Source organism: Equus przewalskii, chromosome 3 (genome assembly GCF_037783145.1).
Source record: "Equus przewalskii isolate Varuska chromosome 3, EquPr2, whole genome shotgun sequence".
Taxonomy (NCBI): Eukaryota; Metazoa; Chordata; class Mammalia; order Perissodactyla; family Equidae; genus Equus; species Equus przewalskii.
The window spans coordinates 102,092,009-102,116,631 of NC_091833.1; the positions used below are offsets into that span (position 1 = coordinate 102,092,009).

The following is a 24,623-nucleotide window of genomic DNA, read 5'->3' on the forward strand; positions in this document are numbered from 1 at the left end:
GAAATTGGAGTTGATATTAGGTTGTCGAGCCTGGGCTGTCAACCATCCCTGACTCCTGCCCCCTGATGCCGGCAGGCCAGGGCTGTGCCCTCCACCACCCAACTTTATTCCCAGCTCAGTGTATGGCTGTCCTTTGATCTGGGAAGGAACAGCCCAAGGCTCTAGTGTATGTCCGTAAGGCAGCAACATGAAAGGATGTGTAAATAGATGTGTTTGGCTTTGTTGATGGGGAAAAGGTGTTAGTGACACAGGGTTATACAGTAGAGAGAGCGGGTCTCTGGAATTTGTCCTGGCTGTGCCAGAAATTGCATGCCTCTGGGCAATTGCTCCGCCTGGCTGCACCCTAATTTCGCCGCTCTTTGATCAAAGGCATACGAAAAGCCTCTTTTCTCTCTGGTGTCTCATAGCTTAGAATTAAGCGGACAGTAGGGAGAAGCGGGGGGAGATGCAGCTTTCCGCAAGAGACTCGTGTCGGGAGCAGCTTTCCAGTGCATTTGCTCTTAGTGAGTCCAGCTAGTCTGGATCTAAAATTGGGCTGGGAATTCCAACAGACCTCTCTTCCCTGGAAAAGCATCACTCAGCTATAAGAAGTACAGATAGGAAAATGGTTTTAGAGTGTTTACGACTCTGAAATTGGAGACGCTTTAGTCCTGAAAGCTGTGGAACAAAGGGCAAATTCTATCAAACCACAGGACTTCGCAAACATTTTAATGAATATTCTTCCAGTAATGAAATCACTTTGGATAATGCATTTCTTGGATATGTCTTAGGCAAGGAGGGGAAGATAAAATTGTGCCAATCAAAAAGCAAAATAAAATGAACTTGAACTGAAGCTACTAAGTATTTAAAAGATCTAAACAATTATAATATTTTTTTGTTTTGTCTTAGAAATACTGAAGAAGCTATCCAATAAAATGTTAAGGTAAGCATGTGAAAATTTATGTGAATAACCCCTTAATTAAGAAATTTCAAACTAGAGTGGACTTATTTTGTTTTGCTCCTCAGAAGTTTGTTTTGGGGGGTGTGTGTGTCTGTGTCAGTTCAAATGCTGTGTCTGGGTTTTCTTCATTGATGGCTTCAAAAACCTGGTTGGTACCAAGTATTACACTTTCAGTGTCGGCTTTGTGACATCCACTTCTTGAATTCTGCTTTCCCTTGAGTGACTTGCAACTTCTGAGACAGATAATAATAAAAACAAAGACAATAATGTTTATTGAGTGTTATTCTCTGCTAGGCATTCTACTGAGCATTTCTTATTTAGGTCTTCCAACATTTCTTATTATTATGAGGTATTATCGTCATCATCCCCATTTTACAGATGAGGAACTAAGGGTCAGAATCATTAAGTAAATTTCTTAAGGTCACACAGCTGCTAAGAGTCGTAAAAGCCACGATCTGACCCCGCCTCAGCCAGAACCTAGAGTACAGATCCTTAGCCGCCAGCAACACCAGCAGCTCAGAGTGTCGTTTCAGTCCTGCATTTTCTGTTGCCCTGATGTGGAAGTAATGCTCTGATGCTGTTCTGAAGTTTGTGGTTAGTGGTATTTCTGGTAGATTTACTGCATCAGCTGCCCGCTGTCCGAGAAGCCAAGTGTTACGGACTGAATGTTTATATCCCTGCCAAATTCCTATGCTGAAGCCCAAAGGTCCAGTGTGGGGCCTTTGGGAGGTAGTTAGGTTTAGATGAGGTCATGGGGTTGGGGCCCCAGTGGTGGGATTAGTGTCCTGACAAGCAGCAGAGCTCTGTCTCTCTCTGTGTGTGAGGACACGGTGAGAAGGCCGCTGCAGTCAGGAAGCGGGCTCTCACCAGGAACCAAGTCTGCTGGCACCTTGACCTTGGACTTCCCAGCCTCCAGAACTACGAGAAATGAATGTCTGTTCTGTAAGCCACCCAGTTTGTGGTGTTTTGTTACGGCAGCCTGAGCTGACTAAGACACCGAGGTCTGAGCTCTCTCATGCGTAACGTTTCCAGCGAGGACGTCTCAGCTCGGTGCACGTGGCCCTGCGTCTGCCTCCCCTCCAACTCAGCAGACCTCTCTTTGGCAGCAACTAATACTCACTCTACACTAGCCCTCCCCAACTCATTACAGGGCCCCCAAGGCCCCCACGGTGTCATGCTTCTTTGACTTTGCCCAGGCCCTTTCTCCTTCCATCTTCACGCCTGGTAAACGTCTAGTAATCAGTCACATTTAGTCCTAATTATCTCCTCTTCCAGGAAGCCTTCCCTGACTTCTCAGGTAGAACTATGTGCTCCTTCCCTTGGGCTGACACTCCAGCCTGTATGTTCAGTATTTCTCTAATGGCAGTATCCTGCTCTACTGCAATTGCTTCTTATTTTTGTTGTAGCAAAAAACCCATATCGCATAAAATCACCCTCCCGACAATTTCCAAATGTACAGTACAATATTGTCAACCACACCCACATTGTTGTGCAACAGATCCCCAGAACCCCCTCATCCTGTGTGACTGAAACTCTACACCCATTGAAAAACTCCCCACCTCTCCTCTCTCCAGTCTCTGGCAACCACCGTTCTCTTTTCTGAGTTTGACCGTACTTTGGATGCCTCGTGTAAGTGGAATCATGCAGTGTGTGAGTGTTTGTCACTTTGTGACTGGCTTATTTCACTTAGCATAATGTCCTTGGGGGTCATCCATGTTGTAATATATGACTGGATTTTCTTCTTTTTAAGGGTGAATAATATTCCATTGTATTTATATAGCAATTTCCTTTATCCGGTCATCTATCCATGGATCTTTTTTGTTGGGTAAACATCTTGTTAATGTTTAATGAATTAATTTTTATTCATTGAGATATAATTGACATACAACATTGTGTAAGTTTAAGGTGTACGGTGTGTTGATTTGATACACTTATGTATTGCAATATGATTACTACTGTTGTGTTAGGTAACTTCTACAACATCACATAAATATCTTGAATTCTTTTGTATGATGAGAACTGTTAAGATCTAGTCTCTTAGCAGTTTTGAAGTTTATAATACAATATTGTTGGCTATGATCGCTATGCTGGCCATTGGATCTCCAGGACTTATGTATCTGCTAGTTGCAATTTTATACTCTTAAACAACCTGTCCCCAATTCCCCTACCTCCAGCCCCTGGTAACCACCCTTCTTCTCTCTGTTTTTATGCGTTTGGCTGTTTTAGATTCCGTTGGTAAGTAATATGATACAGTGTTTGTCTTTTTCTCTCTGACTTATCTCACCTAGCGTAATGGCCTCAAGGTCCATCTATGTTTTTGCAAATGGCAAGATGTCCTTCTTTCTCATGGCTGAATAATATTCCATTGTATACGTATATACCACATTTTCTTTATCTATTCATCTACTGACAGACTCCTAGGTTGTTTCCATGTCTTGTCGGTTGTGAATAATGCTGCAATGAACATGGGAGTGCAGATATCTCTTTGATACATCAGTGGATCTATTGCAATTCATTTTGACGTGGGCCGTCTGCCTTAGTAAGTCCATTAATGGAAAAAACTCTCTCCTGTTCCACTTTGTATTCCAATTCCTAACACAGTGTCTAACACATGAGAGAGACTCGGTAAATATTTAAAAGAATGAATTTAAATTTGAACAAATAAAGAACAAATATTTAGAAAGAGAAACAACATGCTTCCAACAAAAGGAAAGTACAGATATTTGTTTTTAAAAGTAGCAGAGTAGGGATTTAAAGAGGAACCTGGAGCAAAAAATCAAAAATTAATTTCACGTTTTGCTAAGCTTTAAAATCATTCCCCAAACCACAATGATGTAACTACTTTCATAAACCAATTAATACACTGTGGGCTGCTGTCTCCTTCCTCAAGAAAATTCCTTTGCCAAATGGAGAATTATCCTTCAGCCCCTGAGTTTATCCCCCATTCCTGACTTAAAAGGCTCGTACACACAATTCCAGACAGAAGAAAGTGGTCCCTTCAGCACATCTCCTTCCACCATTATTTTAATGAATGCTGGAACCAGTTCAGCCTTAGAATTTAAGTGTTTCTAGAATCTCTTGTCAGCATTTTTAAAGATCTCTTTAGATATAAGTGATTCATATTAAAAATCCAAACATAATTTTCTATTCAGAAAAAAGAAGAACCCTATAAAAATTCACTTCTCCAAAAAAGATAAAATGTCAGCATTTAGGAATTAAATGTCCAGTGCTGAGACTGCTAAAACCTTATGCTTTAATTTTTTTTTAAAGTCCTGAAGATGGATCTGCTTCAGTCAGTTCTCGCATTTTCATGCCCTGTGACTAGGGCTATATATTTTGTTAGAAACCTAGCTGGTCGAGAGAGCTTCCTGGTGTTCAGGAATGCGAAGGGGAGGAAACTGACCTTTGTTGAGAATTCATTTAATATATATCAGGAGCACCAAACACCTTGCGAGGTAGGTATGTTGTTCCCACTCTCTAGATTATAGCAAACAAATGAAAATCAAAACCAAGACCACTCAACACAACAGCAAAAAATGCTGTGTAATAAAAGCCATGACCTAGGCTTGTTGTAGCAATCCTCAAAGTAACTGAACTGAATTGTCCTTCAAGTAGCAAAGCCGTATTTCTTTTCTTTTTATGAAGATTGAAGTTTTTTAATATTGCCCTATTTTATGGTACAGTAATATAAAGGAAACTCTTTGAGCAAGAATCTCCATAGGATTCTCTCCAGTTGGTTTAAGTGTGAGGCAGTCTTAGGAAATTTTCTTTTGTTCCTTGGTTTATGTATTTATTTTTTACAGCAGATCTGGTTATGGGATCCGTGAACTCCCAAAGAATTCTTGAATAGAATGCTAGGCTCTTTGAACTTGGTTGGGGAAAAAGATTGCATCTTTGATTTCATTAATCTCTAACTAAAATTTAACAGATCTCTCAATATGAATTTAGGCAGCATCCTTCAATAATGTTAGCAGTCCTGTGACCTTGTCATCAATGGAAATCACAGATACTTTCACATTACTTTACAGTTGTTCCTGATGCCCAGACGTATTGTGTCCCTCATTGCTTCAAAACTGTGGTAGACCAGTCCATGTTGTTATTTAACAGAATAATAAAGAAGCATATATATTTTACATCATAATTTTCTTGCTTTAATATTTGTAATTGTATTTACAATATAATTAGATTCCTTTACAATTTTATGTATGTCATTTTATGCATTTAAAAATATTGTTCTAGAAAGCCTTTCAAAGAGTTCATGGCATAAAGAAGGCAGATCTCCTAAATCTTTACTCTTTCATTCTCATTCTCTCTCTCCATCATTTCTTTTTTTTTTCATCTCTTTTTCTCTTTTCATTTTCTTTCCTTCCTTCTTCCCTTCCTTCCTTTCTTTTCTCTTTCCTTTCTTTCTTCCTGTACCTGCTTATGCTAAACACAGAGATTCTATCCAGACTTCTGTTTGTTCTGACAAATAGTGGAGTGAGTTCTCCTTGACTCTGTTTTCCCATGTCTGGTCCTCATAACCTTCTCCTCTGAGACACGGTGCATTGTGGTTTACTGTCTTGAGTCTGAAGCATTTGGAGGGAGTGGGGAACCCAACTGGGTCTATGTTCCACTTTTGTGACAAAACCCCGTTCTGCTTCCTCTTCTGAGATTTCATTAAATGTCCAACATTAGGGTTCATGCCTCACATTCAGGATTATTTCCTCTAGCTTCTGTGCTGAGAAGACAGTACAGGAATCAAGAATAAGAGCAGAGAGGTCACTTTGGAGGGTTTTTCAGTTGTCCAGGCAGGAGATGATAACATTGGAACAGAGGGGTGGTGAGAAGCTTTATCAGTAGGACGGCTGATGGGTTAGAGCCAGAGTGCGCTAGAAGGAAAGCGTTAAGGCTGACCCTAGGGATTTGGAACTGTGGAACTAATAGAATTGAATTGCGATTGTCTTTGAAAGGGCAACTCTAGAAGAAACAGATTTGGGGAAAAGGATAAATGTAAAGTTCCCTAAACAGTGACATATTTACCTCGCTCATCATCCAGATGTGGTGGGTTCTCTAGAATTGCAACATAGGACGAATTTAGAGACAGAATAGGAATGGGGATGAAGTTTATCACTCTATATGAAATTAAGATAATTAAATTATACACATTACAGAGCAAGATGCTATTGGAGAGTTTGGTTAACCAAGCCATTCTTGGATACCAGGACCACTCGTGGGAAATCCAGAGCTCCAATAGTGCACCCACTATTCTGCTCTTCCTGGAAGTAAGGCCCTCACTGACTTTCTTAGGGTTTTTCCGAAGATTGCAATGGCTCTTGCACCAGAAGTGGAGGTATAAAAAATGTTACCATTATGTAGTTCAGTGACCCTGTTTGAGGCCTTTCGTGAAGAAAGAATCATCAGTATATCTATCTATCTATCTATCTATCTATCTATCTATCTATCTAATATATGTATTTTTTTTATCAGAGAGGATTCTGCCTGCCAGCAGAAGCCATACTAGCTAATTTAATAAAAGGAATCTCTTATATTTACTTAGAAGTATTAGGAAGAGCAACCAGAAGTTGAGGGAACCTCAAGAATCGCAAGTATGGTAAGCTACTACCAACCCTAGGGTTGGAGGAATGAAGAGAGGAGCTAGGCCACCAGTGGAAATGGAAACCATGCAGGTCTGCTTGGTGGGAACTGGGACCACAGAGGTAGGGCCAGAGAGCAGGTGCAATCTCTGAGGAAACTCTACCTGAAGCAAAGAAAGAGGGCAGAAATGCATTGGCCTTCTCTTCCTCCTGCCCTTCAGCCTCCTTCTGTGCTTCCCACCTGGAGGCAGCTGGTAAGGGGGCCTTGAAACATGGTTGACAGGGCATCACCACTCAGGTAATTCAGGTCTGAGGGCCAACAACAGATGATGGGTAAAACTGCTCACAGAGGTTGAAGGGAGAATGAAGTTGGTGAATTCCTGTCTCAAGAATCAAAGGAAAGAAGGAATTATGTGGGGTTTCAGGTACTATCAGCACAGAGTCAGGTCTTCCTCAACAGAGACTATATTTATTGAGAACTCTGTTAGATTTTGAAGCGTTATAATATCCCCATGTTGATGTTTATTTTCCTTGTGGTGGTAGATTCCTTAAGCAAAGAGACAGCAAGGAAGGGACACCTTTGAAGACCACGTTCTACCTAACAAACATTCTTGGGAGAGAAAAATCCCACATGATGGAATTGGCAAAGGAAGATTTTAAGAGAACAGAGAATAGGCAATCGTGGAATTATTAATTATAACAAAATAAAAATAAAATAGAGCTGAAGCAGTAATCTTTTAATAGCACTGATTCTCAAGTTCAGCTTTCCTTCCCAATAGCCTAGACAATGTTTGAGAGTTCTCACTGAAATAATCATTTGTTCTTCATCACGGTTTGTTTTTAGAGTTATGATAAGCGAACTTCTTTGTCCATTTCTCTTCTGCGTGAAAGTCGTTGCTTTTGCGTGTAAAATGGCACCTACCCTGGACAATGGAAGTAATATTATTTCCTCTGCAGGCATCATAACCTAGAAGATTTGCTGGATATAATCAACATGGAGTCTGGATTCAGAGATTAACAAGTTATATTTTGAATAATCATTTGGTGTGAACAACTGTTGGATTTTTCTTTATTTTTTTCTTTAGAGCAGGACTTTAAGGAGCCACTAAAGTCAAAACTTTGGTAATTCATGATTCAACTCCATGATTTGTAATTTTTGTAGACAAGCCATATTTGATTTTGCCATCTGCAAGTCTGAAGTTTATAACGCATGTAATTTGATTTTCTTTTCCTAGAGATATTTAGTCTATCTGATATGATCCTTATCAGCTTAAGCAAAGTAAAAATTTCCATAAAAGTTATTATGAAGGATCCTTTACTTTAAAAAGACTGTTAGAAACTGTTGCTAATTTTAAAAGACATTTGTAGCATGGGTGTTGGACTTCAAGTCTAAATTCTAGAAATGTTTTTAATTCTTGATTTTACTTTTTATCATACTAATTTGCTTTTCTTTTGTATTTCCTGATATGTCATTGATTTTTCTCATGTTAAATTTTTGAAAATTCATCACACTGAAAGTCATTTTCAGATATACAAATTTATATATAAAAAATATTTGTCTTATCAATAGACTGATTATTTGAATAATTAAAACTCTACAGATTGCTCAGTATTGACAATCTCTCAATGTAGGAAGTGCTTTACACTTTTCACATTTTACATTTGTATGTATTACCTCAATCCCCCCATGGAATGGCTCAGGAGCTTTACTCTTTTAGAGATGAGAACATTATGGTTCAGAGGGGACCTGTGACAACTGTTACTGTGATAGTGTGATCCTGATACAGGTCAGTTGATGTGGAGCTCTGTCTCTCTAATGATGTCTCGCGTATAATTCCTGGCAGTGTGAGTGGCATAGTGAAGGTTCAGGAAGGGTTTACCTTATTTCATTTACTGCCCTGTACTTGGCATGTTGTCTGATTCTAGAAAAACACATAACAAGAAGGAAATTGCTTTGCTTCTCTCATAGGAATCTTTGATATCTCTCAGATGAAGACTAAATAACAGCTTTTAAAGCAGCAAATGAACCGAGTGGCAATATGCCTGTTCTGTTAATTCTAGAGGGTATAATGATGGTCATTTATGAAGATGAGGTTGAGAAACTTATGAAATAAGCGAATGCGTAAGTAAAGTAGACATAGAATTGAAAAGTGATTTAATCTTAAAATCCAATAATATTCTTTTTCCTTAGAACTCTTCATTGGGAGGCCTACTGAGTACTTAGAAATCTTCCTCTAGTTAAGATGAAGTCTGGCTCTCCACAGAGGCAAAGTAGATGTCCCCTCTATTATGATTTTTGTAAAATAGTTTCTCTTTCCTTCCCTCCTCGTCTTTAATCCCCAGATTTCTATACATTGTCATTTACAGTACAAGTGTACTTTCTGGCTTATCCCATCTGTAAACATGTGTTGACATTTAATTCTGGGTCAGGTAGTAGCCATGGGAATAACAAAGAACAGGGCATGTTCCCTGTTCTTGGAAATTCTGATTGGCCTTCAGTGGAATTCAGTAGCTTTGTCATTACTGCAATCATTGCTTTTATACTCATCATCTCATTAATCTTTCACCAGTGTCTTTGAGGGTAGAACTAGTATTTTAGTGAGGTAAAATTTGCTTAACATCTCTCAGAGATGAAGTCGGACCTAAATGAGTGCATTCTAGCTCTTTTTTCCAAGGGGGTGGAGTTGTCATTGCTGCTATGTGGGATCTACAGAGAGTCATCCTTTCCTCTTAGCAAATTTTGCCCTCCTTTTGCCTTCACAGCTTCCATGATCTCCACCCCAAGGAAAATAAGGCCCCACCTCCCTCCCCTGCCCTTGGGACGACGTGATACAATGAGCGTGGTGCCCCTGGGAGTTGTGTGCCTTGGTCTACTGCAGAGATTGGAAAGGTGAAAGAAGAACCCTGCATTTTCTAGGCTCCTTTGCGCCTGTGGTTCTGAATATAATTTATTTTCACCAATATGATGCACCACCTGAGATTTGGAAAGTGGAGTGAGGCAGAGGCCATCTTTCCATGCTGTCACCAAGCATGGCCATGGTACTGTACTTCAGACAACAGTGGTCTGATATAGAGCCACCAGGAATGGAGGGGTGAAGAGAATCAAGATGTGGGGCATGACAAGGTCCTAGTGTTGGGGTGCTGACAACCTCTTATCTCTGGATTGTAGCCGTGGTGTGTTGCTAGACAAACAAGTCCCAGCAATGGTCCTGATTTTCTTCTTTCATTTGTCCTCACGACAACTCTGAGGGGTAGATACCACTATTATTGTTTCCATTTTCTAGATGGGTAAACTGAAGCCTGGAGAGGTTAAGTAAATTGCCAATTCACACAGCAAGCAAATGGCCAATGCAGGTTTTAATTGCCTGGCTTAATTGTCTTAATTGTCACTGGTTTTGAGCCTGCCTTTTTTTTTTTTTTTTAAAGATTTTATTTTTTCCCTTTTTCTCCCCAAAGCCTCCCGGTACATAGTTGTATATTCTTCATTGCGGGTCCTTCTAGTTGTGGCATGTGGGATGCTGCCTCAGCGTGGTCTGACGAGCAGTGCCATGTCCGCGCCCAGGATTTGAACCAACGAAACACTGGGCTGCCTGCAGCAGAGCGCGCGAACTTAACCACTTGGCCACGGGGCCAGCCCCTCGAGCCTGCCTTTTAATCTTGCTTATGATGATGATGTTGCTTGCCAATGACTTTTTAAATATGTAAGAATTAACGTAAACTAATATCTCAATAAATTGTATGTCCACAGAGGCCTTCTAAGAATGGGGCAATAATGGAGAGCTCTGCTTAATAGGTGCTAAGTAGCTAAGCATCATCTTCAGTTTACAGACAAGGGATTTGAGGCCCAGACAGTACAGAACCATGTCAAAGCTTCAACGGTGACCAAACTGCCACCAAGTGTTCTGACTTTCTGTATGTGGTTCTTTCCCATCTAAAACTGGTATGAGAATCTAATGAAAACTTTAGACACCTTAATAAGAAACTAAACATACACATGCATGTAATATTTTGTATAAAAATTGCTTTATTATTATAATTGGCTTATCAAAATTAACTTAAACCTTCTTTTGGCAATTTGGATTCCTTTTGGTGAATTCCTTTCCCCCTACTGTGTGCAGCCTTGGTGCAGGTGGCAAATTGTTTTGATAGTCCCAGCATTTTACTCCTTCCTGAATCTGTGGCTTTGCCATGTGACTTAGCAGTTACTCTCACAAGAACAATGGAGTATATATTTTCTCTCCTGTAATTATAAATGCCCTCCAGAATGAGGTGGGGGTGAAGATGTGCCGGTTCTGGGCTTTGGCCTAAAGTCACCTTGAGTATTTCTGCCCTTTCTCTTGTGTCTCTGTCTTTACTATGAGAACATGATTGGGCTAGCCTGATGGAAGATGAAAGACATGTAGAACAGAGACATGTAAAGATGATGCCATCATAGTTCATCCAACAACCAGTGGAAATCTAGACATGTGAGCAATGTCATCTAAAATTAGAAGCTGACCCTGAGCTAACCCTACATGTATGTGTAATTAACGCTTACTGCCGTATGCCACTGAGGTTTCATGATTGTCTACTATTATTATAATTATACAGCATTATAATGGCAATAGGTAACTGAGACAGTGGAATTACAAATTAAAATACTGTGGCTTTGTTCTGTCCAAATTGTTGACAATGGCCAAAAGTTCGGCGAGTTTGGGACTTTAAATCTTGAGTTGAGTGAGGATAAATGTAAAAAAAATTTTTTTGGTAATTGTTCTGTTATGGACTGCATGTTTGGGTCCCTCCCAAATTCATATGTTGAAACTCTAATCCTCAGTATGATGGTATATGGAGTTGGGACTTTAGGGGAGGTAATTAGGTCAAAGGTGGAGCCCTCATGATGGGGTTAGTGCCCTTAAAGAGGAGACATTGGAGAGCTTGCTTCTCTTTGTTCTCCCCCATGTACGGATACAATGAGAAGACAGCTGTGTGTAATCCACGAGGCAGGGTCTCACCAGAACTCAACAATGTTGGTACTCTGACCTTGGACTTTCAGTCTCCAGAATTGCAAGACATATTTGTTGTTTAAGCCACCCAGTCTGTGATATTTTGTTAGAGCAGCCCAAGCAGGCTAAGACACATTCATTCTAGTTGAAGGACTCAGATGAGACTGTTGAGTAGTTTCTGAGACCTGCATCCAAGGATATGCCCTGGCTTTTGCCTATTTGACTCTATGAGCCACATTTATTATTTTAATAAGCTTGCAGTAGTCCCCCCCTTGACCATGGGGGATATGGTCCAAGACCCCCAATGGATGCCTAAAACCAAGGATAGTACCTAAGCCTATATGTACTATGTTATTTCCTATACATACATAGCTAAGGTAAAGTTTAATATATAAATTAGTAAGAGATTAACAACAATAACTAGTAATAGAATAGAACAATTATAACAATACACTGTAATAAAAATCATGTGAATGTATTCTCTCTCTTTCTCAAAATATCTTGTACTGTACTCACCATTCTTCTTGTGATGTTGTGAGATGATACAATGCCTACATGATGAGATGAAGTAACGTGAATGATGGAGGTGTTGTGATAGCCTCAGGCTACTATTGGCCTTCTGACGATACGTCAGAAGGAGCATCATCGAGCCTTGACGATGTGGATGGTTGGATGTCAGGAGCAGATGATGTCTGTGATTGACTGGGGGTAACTGAAATTTTGGAAAGCGAAACTGCAGGTAAGGGGCACTGTGATACTTTTCTTTTTACATTACCCCAAGTATTTTCTGTCATTTGCTGTTCTAGTTTCTACTGCTTTGTTTAAAATTACCCCCAAACTAAATGGCTTAAAATAATAATTTTATTTATTCATGATTTTGTGGGTCAGGAATTTGGGAAGGGCTCAGATCGGCCATTCTTACTTGGAATCTTTCATGCAGTTGCAGGCAAATGTCAGACATCAGCATGCTGAACAGAGCTGGACTTCCAAGTCATTCACTCATGTGACTGCTCATTGTGGCTGGCCGGTGGCTGAGAGCTCAGTAAGGCTTCCCTTCAGAAGGCCTACCTCTGGCCTTTACAATCAGTCCCAGGGAAATTGGGCTTCTTACATGGTAGCTGGCTTCCCCCAGAGCAAATGTCCCCAGAGAACCAGGTGTGGTTCACCTCTATGAGAAAAAGGTCAACAAATGTTGGCGTGTTTTAAAAGCCACCCTATTGTGCCCTTTGGCCACAAATTATTTCTCTCCCTCCACTTGCCAAAAATGCTGTCTCTTTCCCAAACATTTCCCAAAGTGTTATTCACTAGGGTGTGAGGTTCAGGCTCCAGGTAAAGGATCTTATCTAAATCAGGTCCAGGAGTGGAGGTGGCTCCATGGACTTGGTTCCTTGGTTACAGTTCCTATTAATCTAAAAGTCTTGGAACTAAGGAGAATTCACCTACCCTGACAGACGCAATATACAGTGATGATACAGGGGTAGGATAACTGAAATAAACACTCTAATTCCAAAAGGGGGAGAAGGAGAGAAACACAGCAGTCACTGGTCCATATTAACACTGAAATCCAGATGGACACATGCCACCAGTTTGATTGGGGCCTGGTTCTGTTCCCTAAAACAAAACTGATATTAATGCAGTGAAAGCAACTGATTGGGAATTTATTTCACAATGGAGAATAGAAATAATCTTTTTTAAGAATTATAATTTTTTACTCTCTTTTTTTCTTAAGAAATTATGCTAATTTCTGAAAAAAGTTGAAGGAGATCTAAATTGTACTAGTATCAGTTTTGTTTGGTTTCGCTTTAATGAGGTGGTAAGATTATAGAGAGAGCTTATTGAAGTAGCAATATGCAGACATCTTTGATTTCCATTTGATTTTGACTTTTATTTTCATAGGAATAAGTGCTGAAAACCCTGACACGTAAAGGAGTAAGAGGCGAACTGAATATTAATTTTCATTATGTTTCATTATGCTCTTTGTTATGTGAAGATAGTTTGTCTTATGAAACACTAGATATTTCCCAGATTCTTTCTTTAGGGGTTGAATTCATGATTTTATTTCTCTTGTCCTCAAATTAATGAGGGTATCTTTCCAGAACTTTCATCATTGGTGCTATGATGAAACTTGCAAGAAAAGAATTATGAATTCATTTTCCCATTTCAACAGAAGTATTTTTCAGGAGACTTTTGTAGTAGTTCTGAGTATCTGCAGACTTCTGACAAATTGACTATAGATTTTATTATTTTCAACTGCTGAAACACTTCCTCCAGCATTGGAAAGTTTTCACAAATTTCTGATTCTAGTCTCTTCTTCCAATGTGGCAAGTTGGCTAATGGAATCCACAGTTGTCCAGCAGCAGCATCCATAAAGGTGGCTTCAGAGCTTCCTATTAAATGATTTACTTCCTTCTTAAGTGCCCAGATAGCGGCCAGCTGAGCCAAGACATCAGTGAACCCCACCCCTTCCGACTATTCTGGGAGTGTGATTTACTTTTCTCATAAAAACATGCAACTTCTGCTCAAATTTCAGTCAAGCCTTTCAAGACTCATCCTCTTTAAGCCAGGGAACATCTGTGCAGGAGGTGTCTTTGTATTCTGTCTCCTCCTAAGAAAAACCACATGAAGAGGCTGTGATTCAAAACCGGGCTCAGATGAAAGAGCCCACTTTCAGGGCCCTAGACGACACTCCCAGGGCGAGAGGCTGCCTGTGATTTCAGGATGAAGCAAAGAAACCTCGTGACATGTACAACTTTCTTCTTCATTAAAGTAGAAAAGAATTAATGTTGTCAGGTGAAACAACTGTAGAGAGCAATAGAATTTGTGTGCCAAGGTTGTGCCTGGCAAATAAACTCTTCATTCTTTTGAGGTTATCAGTTGCATCTACAGTTTCTAAAAGGGGTTTAAAAAGGCATTTTTCGTAGATGTGTTAGCTAGAAAATAAGTTTATATACTGGAACCATTGAGAGAGAGTGGTAGTTCCATTGAGTTAATGTTGAGGGAGAATGATGAGGTGCATTACTACCTGAAACACGTTAGAAAAGATATTGGCAGTTTTGGAGAGGATATTATTATTATTATTATTTATTTATTTATTTATTTTTGTGAGGAGGATTGGCCCTGAGCTAACATCTGTGCCAATCTTCCTCTATTTTATGTGCGGGATGCCACCACAGCATGGCTTGATGAGCGGTGTGTAGGTCTGCGCCTGGGATCCAAACCTGTGAACCCCAGGCCACTGAGGCAGAGCATGTGAACTTAACCACTACACCACCAGGCTGGCTCTGAGAGGATAATATTATTGACAGAGGCACTACTTCAGTTTTTTGAATTTGGACATTTCTAAGTCACATGGCCCTTAATCTTAAACTCTGAGGGAATTTCGTAGAGTATGAGAGTGTGGTTTAAAATAATTGGTGAGACCTGAAGTTCCATTTGTCTCCCAGCCAAACTCAGGATTACTCTCAAGTACTCTAAGCAAATGTGGCTTTGGTTCTTGTTATGGAATGAATTGTGAGCCCCCAAATTCATATGTTGAGTCCTAACCCCCCAGTACTTTAGAATGTGACTGTATTTGGAGATAGGGCCTTTAAAGAGATAATCAAATTAAAATAATACTGTATGTCAATTATACCTCAAATAAGAAGTTAAACTAAGGTCATTAAGGTAGTCCTAATCCAATATAACTGGTGTCTTTATGAGCAAAGGAGATGAGGACACAGACATGTACAGAGGGAAGACCAGGTGAAGATAAAGGGAGACGATGGCCATCCATGTGCCAAGGAGAGAGGCTTCAGAATGAAGTCAACTCTGCCGACACCTTGCTCTTGACTTCTAGCAACGAGAATTGTGACAAAATAAATTTCTGTTGTTTAAGCCACCCAGTCTTTGGTGATAAGAAATGTGATAAGCATTCTTTTATTTTTTCCTAAAGATTGGCACCTGAGCTAACAACTGTTGCCAATCTTCTTTTTTTTTCCTGCTTTTTCTCCCCAAATCCCCCCAGTACATAGTTGTATATTTTAGTTGTGGCTCCTTCTAGTTGTGGCATGTGGGACACCACCTCAACATGGCCTGATGAGTGGTGCCATGTCCACGCCCAGGATCCGAACCAGCGAAACCCTGGGTCGCCAAAGTGGAGCACACGAACTTAACCACTCAGCCCTGGGGCCGGCCCAAGCATCCTTGGAGGATGCTTCACATTAGGTGTTTCAGTTAAGGCAAATCCATGTTTTGGTAAAGCTACAGTCTTTTCAAAGCAAGTATCCTTCTCATGAAAAAGATCTACAATTCCTGCTGTCTTGACATGATGATTACTGAATATGTTTCTCTACTTTTGTTGCCTTCAAGACTTACTGTAGCACACAAATGAACATTGTGGCTTCTGTTTCCCATCTTGCTCAGTAAGAAAGCAAAGCTGAAAGATACCTAAGCTATATTGTATTGGCTGTTTCCAGTTGAAGGTAATCCTAATACAAACACAGAAAATTTTCTCTAATTATAATGGCAAGGTGTGTTTTCACTAATTCTTTTGTTGTTAGTGCCTTTTAGTTGATTCCAACTCCTAGTGACCCTGTGGACAGCAGAGTGGAACTATGCCCAGGCTTTTTGCACCATCCTTTCACCTTCTGGTGCTGCATCAGACATTGCTCCACTGCCAGTCATAGGGTTTTCATGGCCCATTTCTTCAGAAATGGATGGTGAGGTCCTTCCTCCTAGTCTGTCTTAGTCTGGATGCTCTGCTGAAGCCTGTCCACCATGGGTGACCCTGCTGTATTTGAAATACTGGTGACATAGCATTCGACTTCACAATACCACACAGCTACCACAGTATGACAGCCAACAAATGGATGGTGTGGTTCCCTGACCAGGAAATAAACCTGGGCTGCAGAGGTGAGAGAGCTGAATCTTAACCACTAGACCAACAGGGCTGGCTTCACTAATTCTTATCAGTGGTAAATTATTCTAGGTCTTATTATGTAATGAATATTTTAATGACTTGTTGTATGGCTGGGCCCAATCAGCTGAGAGAATAAGGAATAAAAGGCAGCCCAGAGAAGACACATGTGCTTTTTTAATGCCTTGTCCTAGAAGGGACCGTATCACTTCTGCTCACGTTCCGTGGATGAGCACTAGTCATTGGTCACATCTACATGCAGGAAGGCTGGGGAACGTCTTTGGCAGCCTCTTTCCAGTGACATAGTGTGTGTGGGAAGGAGTGAGCAGATTTTGGTGGAGAGCTGGCTCTCTCTGCCAAAATAGCTAACACCTATTTAATAATCACTATGTGCTAAGCACTGCCCTAAACCTTTCATATCATACGCCGTTTAATCCTCATAACAACTTGTTAAGTTTGGTTAGTATTCCTAGAATATAGATGAGAAATTAAATAAGTTGGTTATAGTCACACAGCTAGGAAATGAGAAAGCAGGATTTCAACTCAGCCCAAGTAACCGTTATACAGTCCACCTCTTCGTGTCTATAAAAGAAGCAGTAAGATCACGAAACAGTGAAGAAGACTAAGACTTCATGATTGTTTGGGAAAGGTGGTGAAGGGTATTTTCTCAGGAAGGCAGCTCAGCTAATGTCATTCCTGCCGTATTTCTATCCAAGCAAAATATTCTTAATTTTCTGAGACTTGAGTAAATACCATGTGTTAGTGCATTTGGGCTGCTGTAACAAAGGTATCATAGACTGGGTGGCTTATGAACAACAGATGTTTGTTTCTCATGGTTCTCAAGGCTAGAAAGTTCAAGGTCAAGGTGCCAGCAGATTTGGTGGCTGGTGAGTGCCTTCTTCTGGTTCATAGACATCTGTCTTTTCCCTGTACCCCCTCACATGGTGGAAGTGGGGAAGACAGTTCTCTGGGGTCTCTTTTATAAGGGCACTAATCCCTTTCATGACAGCTCTCCCCCCATGACTTAATCACCTCCCAAAGGTCCCACTCCAAATACCATCACACTGGGGGTTAGGTTTGAACATATGAATTTTAGGGGGACACAAACATTCAGCTGTAGCCCCCTATCACTTCCGTATATATAGTTTCATTACCTTACTAACCTATAGGAATGTCTTCCTCCATTTAATTTCCATAGCACTCTATATTTGGTTCATTTATACATTTATTAATTTACTTATTGATATATTCATCATCCATTAGCCTTCTTTTAAGCATCTATTATGTTCTAGTTACTGTGTTAGGTACTGGTGATGTACTGAGTAGAATATGAATTGTGCTTCCAAGGTTTCATAGGCCAAAGAAAAATGTGTCTGAGGAGTAGACATTGAATAGCTTATATTGTTGTAGAATTCTCTTGGATGTGCTGTGTTTCGCCAGTGAATTTTTGGATTATAACTTCTATCACTCCTCTCTCTCCTATGAAGCCTAGTACTGTGGTGGACACATAATAGGAACTGGAAACTGCCTGCCTTTTTAAGCATGCAGATTCTATTAAGTAACTCCACATTTATCTTTAATTCACATGTATTTTGGAATAATATTTCAGCATTGGTTTGAAAATATACCAATAAATGATAAGATACTCCATCAGAACATAAGGAAAGTTGAATTTAATAGATGCTCAACATTTCTTGTCCTGTATAACTGCTTCTAGAGCTGATCAATTTCTGCAGATTTGAGTTCAAGTGGAATTTGATATGGGAACTGGGCTCTTGGCACTGAGAAAGAAGGTGTCACACAATGCCCAGCCAATTTCTGACTCACTTAAATAAAATGTCGCATTTGCTCACCTTTGACTGAGCTGAAAATAGCACATATTTTACACCTAACAATCACTGCTAACTTACAGTATTTTTTTGTGAGAAGACTAATAAAAAGCACAGCAAATTTATAACACACATACACACACACTCTGTGAGAAGACTAATATAAAGTACAGTATAGTTATAACACACGTATAAACACACAGGCAGTTAGAGGGGAGAACGGCTGTTCAGTTATACATTTCAATCCAAATCCTCAAAATATGTTCTGCCCAAAGTTTGGGAACTTTTAATAATTAGTCAATCAGATAACAAATAGGGGGAAGGCAGCTACTTGTGCTGTAGTTGCAACAATCAATTCAAGAAGTGAGAAAAACTCAATTAGCCAACTAGATTGTGTTCAATACATAATAACTTACCTGATTTTTCTCCCTGCTGGAAATGATAGAGTTATGGAAACTGCCTCAAAAACTCCGATTTTAATTCTCTGGGTTTTTAGACTTTTCTTTGAGAAATGAGATAACTGTATTTGAGTTTGAGTAATCACTTTTGTAATGAATGTCTCTGTTGGTAAAGGGAAAAGAAATTTTGATTCATTGATTTGTATAATTTTGGAGAAGTAATCTTTTTTCCTTATACACCTTAATTATGAAGACAAATGAATATTTTGTTCAAATTCATTGAATGATTAATTACCCTAATCTTCACCTTAATTTTCCTATTAGTGATTTTTCTTGTTAATACTCTTAGCAGGATAAGATCATCTTATAGAATTATTGTAGTTGCTGTTCTGGGGAAAAAAGTCTTCCATATTCCTTCTGTCTGTAGGAGATCTCAGGAAAATCTTCGACATCAGACTGAGGCCCTGTATTGCTACAGGTAACACTGTTTCACTCTCATGAAAAGCAGATGAAGTGAAGAGATTCTGACTCTTGTCTGTTTTTAAGTAAGGTGTGGTAGGCAGCCTCCAAGATGGCTCCGGATGGTCCCCTTCTTGGTACTCACATGCTGGTGTAATCTCCTCCCCTCCAGTTGAGTTTACTGACGAGCCTCAACAAATAGAATATGACCAATAGATGGAATGCCACTCCTGAGATTAGGTTCCGAAAGATTGTAGTTGGAATCTGGAATTTTAAACATTTTCCATTCAATATCCCAAAGAACAAGTAATTTCCATTAATTGAAGGCCATAAATTTCCAGATTAATAGGGCCCACTTCCTATCTAGCAGAAAGAGGAAAAAAGACCATACCAAAGCGTATCATCAAGAAAATGCAGAACACTAGCACTAAAGAGAGGATTCTAAGAGCTTCCTGACATGAAAAAGCAGCAGGTCACGTATGCTCAGGAATTATAAAGGCATCAAGCTTCTCAGTGGCAATACTGGCAGGTAGAAGACAATAGAGAAATGCTTCATAGTCCTGAGGAAATGAATTCTAACTGGAATTATGTTCTCAACTCAACTATAAATCAAGTCTGAGGGTGGAATAACAATATTCTCAGATGTGCAAGATGTCAACATATTCATTGCCCACGGCCTCTCGCTCAGTGCATAGGCGCAGATAAGAGAATCAATGAAAAAGCCTGAGATCCAGGAAACAGAGGGTTCCCAGGAGGAGAGAGAGACGACAAAGAAAAGAAGGCCCATTATGCCTGCTATGCAGCTGGCCAAGGGGAACCCAGTCCACACTGGAGCCAGTGACAGGCTTCATAGAGAAGTCCCCAAGGAAAACAGTAGATCAGGTATTAATGTTCTTGACTTGACTGAGAAGTGTTTCGCAGGTTTGACGGAGTTTCAGGATGTGGCAGTGATGGGCACAGAGGACACTGAGCAAGCAAAACCCTTGTCTGCCTTAGGAGGAGTAAATTAGATAATTTCTATAACTTCAAAATCAAGAAAGCAAAATGGATATCTTTTTCTTTTAAACAAAGTAGGAAATAAACATTCCATTTCTTTTTTTTTTTTTCTCTCCTAAACCCCAGTACATAGTTGAATGTCCCAGTTGTAAGTCATTCGAGTTCTTCTGTGTGGGATGCCACCACAGCATGTCTTAATGAGCGGTGTGTAGGTCTGTGCCCGGGATTCAAACTTGCGAACCCCAGGCCACCAAAGCAGAGCTCGCAAACTTAACCACTCAACCGTGGAGCCGGCCCTGCAATATGGATATCTTATGTTGAAATTAGGTGGTACATATCGGAAGAAACAGCAAAAGAGTTGAATGTGATGACTCTGGAGATTAAGAAGTGAGAATAAGCAGGGACAGGAGAAGGAGCCTGCTATTTTTTAATAAACCTAGTTATACTCTTTGACTCTTAGAATTATGCATTAATAAAAAATAATGAGAGGCTCCTAGAACTCATAGTTTATAAACCTTAAAATGCTTCATCCTCTTTTCACTCCTTCCTGTGTTCCCTTCCCCCTCACACCCTTGAGACATTCTCAGTGCTGGATCATGTCCATAGAGACCCAGACGTTCCCATCATCCAATTCCCCTGTCTCTCTGCTTACCTCTTTCAGGTGCCTTCTCCCCTCCTTCCCACTGTGTGTCAGGAAAGCCCCTAGGGAAAGGGGTTTACATAAACATGCCCGTCTATCTTTTCCCTTTCCCTCACTAGAATTTCATGTTCAGCTTCTGGCAGGGACTCAGCATCATATGGGGTCATTGGCAGGTGTCGCTAATGATTTCTCCTCTTCTCCATTTTGTAGTGGTTTGAAAACAGTGGGTATCCCATGTAGTCAGCCTTAGTCTTAGAGCACCTCAGGAGTTTTTTCTTGTTTGTGTTCCATCTCAGCCTAGTCTCTACTCTGGAAATTGAATTGTCTCTTTGCTCATTTAGCCTTTTTTTTTTTTTTTGAGGAATATTAGCCCTGAGCTAACATCTGCCGCTGCCAGTCCTCCTCTTTTTGCTGAGGAAGAATGGCCCTGAGCTAACATCTGTGCCCATCTTCCTCTATTTTATATGTGGACGCTGCCACAGCATGGCTTGATAAGCGGTGCATAGGTCTACGCCTGGGATCCGAACCAGCCAACCCCGGGTTGCTGAGGCAGAGCATGCAAACTTAACCACTATCCCACCGGGCCAGCCCCTCATTTAGCCTTTTTGGTGAGATTTCTTCCCATTAAGATGTGCTAAGGTGTGCTTGCTTGTCATTGATTTCTACATGAATTCTGGATGGCCAGGCTGTTAAACAAAACACTGCTGGCTGAGTTCCTTTTGTTGAATGCACTCTTGGGAAGGGAAATCTACAAACTCCAATGACGGTCGTTATCACAGCAGTGCTGGCTGGCACTAGGGTAGAGGGAGGGGGGATGTATGCAGGGGCTTTTGGCCATAAATTTCTTTTCCTTTTTGCGTTCCAGAATACTGAATGTGATCTCATTCTTCAGTCAAACTCTGGTGTGAATCAGCAGGGAGACATTCTTCCCTTCTATTGCTCTCTGTTTCATATGTCCAGAGGCTTAGAATGGGCCAGAACAGGGATAAGAACAGTGTGGAAGCATGGAGGAGAGGCAGCTACTTCAGTCTTGGCGAATCATGAGAGCTTACCTGGGCAGGCATGTCTAAGGGTTGACTTTGCATGGAGCTAGACAGATGTGTAGTGGTGAGTTCCTGAGCTAGGTGGGAAGACAGCTAGGTGTGACTAATACTAACCCCACACCAGAGATGATTCCTTACCTTTACAGAGCATTTCACAGTTTACTACACCATCTCCAAGTGAGGGATTAGCAAATATGCAACAGGCTGTGCTTGGAGCGTCAGCAAATGTGGGGCCTGAGAAAATGGGCACCGTCCAGCTTTCGTAAATTTACTCACAATTTCGCAATAAGGAAATCAATAAGAAGGCTATTTTAATTGCAGATTTTATTTACAATTTGGGTTTTGCACTTTGTATTGGTTTTATTTTGTAAAATATGTAGGATGAGAGGTAGCGAAGCAGGGAAGACAACATAAATTTTCAAGTGACTAATGTAGTCACTTTACATATGTTTTTCTTATAGCAATCTTGAGAATGGCTGGATATGCTGGATAATAAAATATTGTTATTATCATTATTGTGATGTTAATAGATGACCAAGAGTAAGTCAGAGAGCTGCTAAGGGACTAGTTCCAAGTCAAACTGCTGGTGAAAGGCAGAGATGGGACTTGAGCTCAAAAACCCCATTGAGAGACCATGGCCTGTGAAGTCAGGTAGACCTGGACCCAAACGCCTTTTCTACCAAGTGATGAAATTCCTTAACTTCATTCACCTTCAAATAAGGTGAAACTATATATCCCATAGAGTTGTTGGAAAGATTAAATAAGATAGTGTAGCAACAGTGTCTAGCCTAGGGCTGGCTTGAAGTACATGTTTAAGAAATGGGCATTATTATCTCCTGGTTCCTGGGTTTAGTATCATTTCTCCTCTGCAGCATGTGCATAAGAATCCATTAGAAACAACACAAGACAGTAGGGAATTAAGTCTTGAGCTTGCTGTCAGGGCTAGAATCGCCGTTAGAGCACTGGAGTGATTTCGAAGATACTTTTGATAAACCTTGGTGCTCCCTACCCTGCTTCTTCCATCTTATAGAGAGGAGTGAAAAACTTAAGTATTTTATGTGTCCAGATCCCAGACAGAATTATTTTAAATGCTCATTTTTTTTCAATGAATCCTTTCTCTGATTTATTCAATCAGAATGCAATGGTCAGGGGAAAGCTCTGGGGCTAGCCTGGCTGGATTGAAATCCTGGCTTCCTTTACTTCCTAGCTGCATTATGTTGGAGACATTACTGAAATGGTCTGTGCCTCAGTTTCTCTGTCCATAAAATGAGAATAAGGCTAGTATCTACTTAGTTGAAAGGATTAAATGAATTAATACATATAAATTGTCTTTAAAAGTATGTGATACGAGGTAAATTTCAGTGTTCATTCAGTATTTACTATATGCCAGCTCCTACTTTAAGATTGAGATATTATCAATGACCATGACAGGCAAAGTCTCCATCATCATGGAGCTCAAATTCTAATGAGAAGAGGTAAGTAATGCTAGGGTTCTGAAACTCTGAGATATAACATGAGGGCACGTTTTGATGCTGCTTGGTCAGAATGGGAAGCACATGTCTCCAGTGTTCCTCTGGGCTTTGCCAGATCATTCAGAGCCCTGAGATTTCCTTCGACCTGTGGGTAAGGCTTTAACGTTTTCCCTCGGGAATGACTTCCCGCAAACAGATGCTTATGACTTCATAGCTAGCAACTTCTTTATAAGAACCATTTTTTGGAGGTCAGATAAAACATTTGTATGCTACAAGGCCAAAGATTAGAAATGTCTGATTTTGAGTTTAGCTCTAGCACATCGCGATGAGCTACCTTCCTAAGTTAGCTCATCATCTTTGTATTATAAAATTTACATCATGCTAAATATATTTGAGGGTTCATTATTAGCAAAGCCACTCCTTCTTGACAAAGGAATGTGAAAGGTGAGAACATCCAATATTTTGAAAATCCAGATCTAAATGTCTTCCTTGTTTTTCCTATAGTATTTTTATAACATCTGCAAGCTACTTTTAACTGCTCTGCTGTCCCAACCCAGGTAAGTCCTTTCCATTGAATTGCAGCCAGAATTTTGGGGAACAGTTGAGTTAAGATTGAACATTGCCTTTATGTTATGCCTATTAGCACCCGTATAAAGATTAACATAAACTCACAAATAACTCGAGATCGTGCTAAACCTAAGTCACTGATGAGCTCGTTCTGTGTAGACAATACATATCTCAATTTCCAAAGAAACAGGACCTCATTGAAGAATTGACAGGCAGAGTTCCAAGTAGACATTATTTTCTTTGGCAATAGCACACTACCACTTCTTCTGTGTCACCTGTCACACGCACAGCAAGAAATTGTGCACCGTAATAGCAGAGAGCTGATGATTCTCTGTATGAGATAGACTCGGATTACTTAATTTCATCTGATTTGTGTGTTTTCTAGTGTCCCAGATGCAGAATGCATGTGTCTTTCTGGAAGCGCACTCAGAGGCCATCTCAAACATGCAGAAGGATTTAGAAACATTCAGAACCATCATCTCAGACTTCAAATTTGGAATTTGATAAACCTCCTCATGATGGCCATTTATGATATTTCTCGTCAAAATTCCTTCTTCTGGGAAATGCGTACCCATCTCTTAGCCTGCATCCTAGTCCATGTGTTTGTAGATAGATTTTTCATAATTTAGTGTAAACCTAACACCAACTCTCCATCAAACATCAGTCACAAGGGTTGAGTTCAGATTTGAGTAGATGCTTTGCTCTCTTAGTAGGCACCGGTAAATCTTTGTAGAAATGCTTGTACTATTCTGGGTGTTAAACATTTTGAATATATTGCGAGGTAATCTTGCAGCTCTGTGAACACACTATCAGCTACCTACAAA

The 24,623-nt window shown here is 40.2% G+C and overlaps 2 long non-coding RNA genes across 3 annotated transcripts; one reads left to right on the top strand and one right to left on the bottom strand.

Moving 5' to 3' along the window:
* Nucleotides 1-690: 690 nt before the first annotated feature.
* On the bottom strand, nucleotides 691-19,288 carry LOC139082351 (uncharacterized). 2 transcript variants are annotated; one of them, XR_011538258.1, is made up of 3 exons: nucleotides 18,930-19,288; nucleotides 18,641-18,785; nucleotides 691-1,173 (listed from the first exon to the last, which is right to left on the bottom strand). It is a non-coding gene; the product is annotated as an uncharacterized lncRNA (long non-coding RNA). The 2 variants fall into 2 exon arrangements; XR_011538257.1 differs by lacking the exon at nucleotides 691-1,173 and adding an exon at nucleotides 13,361-14,106.
* LOC139082350 (uncharacterized) lies at nucleotides 16,335-24,328 on the top strand. The gene is made up of 3 exons (XR_011538256.1): nucleotides 16,335-16,391; nucleotides 23,737-23,789; nucleotides 24,185-24,328. It is a non-coding gene; the product is annotated as an uncharacterized lncRNA (long non-coding RNA).
* Nucleotides 24,329-24,623: the final 295 nt, after the last annotated feature.